Raw genomic sequence first — 2,753 nt, 5'->3', positions numbered from 1 at the left:
CGCCTCCCCGCCGCCTCGCCGTGACCATCGCCCAGCTCCGCCGCCCCTCGCTGCTGCTCCGGCCGTCGTCGCACCGCCGCGCCACTGCCCGGCTCTGTCGCTCGCCGCCGTCGCCGCCTCGCTACTCCGGCCTCCCACCGCCTCCATCCTCGTGGCCGGCGTGCGACACCACCAAGTCCGACGAGCTCCCCTCCGACTCCGGCGACCTCGAGCTGATTTCGGCAAACTCCGATCCGCGTGCAGATCCAGATCCAGATTCGGTTTAGGGTTGACTTTTTCCCTAGTCCCAGTAATTTTTGCATTTTTCATCAAGTCATAACTCTGCATCCGTGGCTCCGCTTTGGGCGTGTAGCATATCAAATTGTTCATCTCGACGAGTACTTCATTTCATTCCATTGCACCATGTTCATTTGAGCTCATCTTGATGCCCTAAATTCTGTTGCAAGAGTGATATGTAATGTTAGTTTCAGATTTTTATCAGTAATTGGACATTTGTTATTTTTGCCATGTTTAATGTGTGCCTCCTATGAACTTGAGCCGTACATGTGTTTTGAAGTATGCCATGCCATCTCTACAGGGGTGTATGCCATGTATTTTTGTGATCTCTGTGGTGACTAGCACAAACATGCAAAGTAGCTCTCGTGATGTTGCTGATTTCAGGGACTTAGAAATCTTCTAAGTCTTTGTCCTGTTAATATTTTTATGTCATGTATTCATGTTGCTACAGAGTGATCCATGCCTCTTTTGAGCATGTTCAGTAAGGATGATTTTGAGATATTGTTGTGCTCTATACATCCATGTCTTTGTTTGCAATTATGGAGCACCCTAGCTTGACTCAATCGAGCTCTACTTTGGCTATAAAATGTACCTGGCAGAATGTTTACGTGTTAAGAATTTTTGCTGAGGTTGTTGTAGTTGATCCGTGCATGCTATGAGAGTGATCTTGCCATGTTTAGCTTCTATGCCATGTCTACTTGCTGGGTGTATGCTTAGTCTGTCATGCCATGCTTTGTGGTGAGTTCATCGAGCTCGTAAACATGCCTACGTGAATCTGTTTTGCCATGTTCCAGTTTTCAACCAAGTCTGAATCTGTTAACGAAAGTTGCTATGTTCACAAGGTTGCCATTGTATTTTCTGATCCCTTTTAGCTAATGGTCAGTAAGGGACTTTTGTTGTATGATTTGAGTAGCTTCATGCCATGCCTTGCTTTGCCATGTTATGTTCCTGTAGCATGTTGTTATCTTGCTCTAAACATTGCTTCCTGATGTTAAATTCCTGACATGTTAATTTCACTAAGTCTGTAACCTGATATCTTTTGAAGTTTTTCCTTGCTTGTCTGAACCTGCTATTGAGTGAATTAGCCGTAGCTCAGTGTTCATCTTTTGTCAAGCATCTTGAGTGGATCCCTACCATGTGATTTGTTGTCATGTTAGAGTGTTGTAGCTTGTTGTTCTTGATGCTTTTAGATGGCCTCGTGTTGTTAATCGCAGATCGGTGCCATATTTGTTTTGCTTGCCATTTGCAAACCGTGCATCCGATTCCGGTGATCTTTATATCGATTTCGACCAAAATCATCTCATCTTTCCAGTGGCGCTCTTGGTTTTCCAAGTTGAGGCCAGGTTCAATCTTTCCTTTCCAAAACATGCATATGCATCGTTTATCGCATCCCGCATATCATGCCATGTTTTGCATCATGTTGCTTGTGCATTGCACCATGGTTGATTGTGTCTCCCTTTGGTTGTGTTCTTGCTTTGGGTAGAGCCGGGAGACGAGTACGTGCTCGAGGAACCCGTTGAGTATGCTTACGAGGATCAAGCTAATGTCAACTCGGAGAATTTTGCAGGCAAGATGACCATACCCTCGAAATCACTTCTATCTTTGCTTGCTAGATGCTCGCTCTTTTGCTATGCCTACGTGACGATAGATACCACTTGCTTATCATGCCTCCCATATTGCCATGTCAAACCTCTAACCCACCTTGTCCTAGCAAACCATTGTTTGGCTATGTTACCGCTTTGCTCAGCCCCTCTTATAGCGTTGCTAGTTGCAGGTGAAGATTGGAGTTTGTTCCTTGTTGGAACATGTTTATTATTGGGATATCATTATTATATCTTTTCTATTTTAATGCATCTATATACTTGGTAAAGGGTGGAAGGCTCGGCCTTATGCCTGGTGTTTTGTTCCACTCTTGCCGCCCTAGTTTCCGTCATACCGGTGTTATGTTCCTTGATTTTGCGTTCCTTACACGGTTGGGTTAGAATGGGAACCCCTTGACAGTTCGCCTTGAATAAAACTCCTCCAGCAAGGCCCAACCTTGGTTTTACCATTCGCCACCTAGCCTTTTTTTCCTTGGGTTCCGCGGACTCAAGGGTCATCTTTATTTTAAACCCCTGGGCCAGTGCTCCTCTGAGTGTTGGTCCAAACTAGAGCCCTTTGCACCGCCCCCTCGGGGAAACTCGAGGTTTGGTTTTAGTTGTACGGAGCGCTCATCTGGTGTTGCCTGAGAAACGAGATATGTGCAACTCCTATAGGGATTTGTCGGCACAGCGGGTGGTCTTGCTGGACTTGTTTTACCATTGTCGAGATGTCTTGTAACTGGGATTCTGAGTCTGATCGGATTGTCTTGGGAGAAGGAATATCCTTCGTTGACCGTGAGAGCTTGTGATGGGCTAAGTTGGGACACCCCTGCAGGGATTTGATCTTTCGAAAGCCGTGCCCGTGGTTATGGGCAGATGGGAATTTGTTAATGTCCG

The sequence above is a fragment of the Triticum dicoccoides genome, chromosome 7A (genome assembly GCF_002162155.2).
Source record: "Triticum dicoccoides isolate Atlit2015 ecotype Zavitan chromosome 7A, WEW_v2.0, whole genome shotgun sequence".
Lineage (NCBI taxonomy): Eukaryota > Viridiplantae > Streptophyta > Magnoliopsida > Poales > Poaceae > Triticum > Triticum dicoccoides.
Note: the sequence above shows the minus strand (reverse complement) of the source record.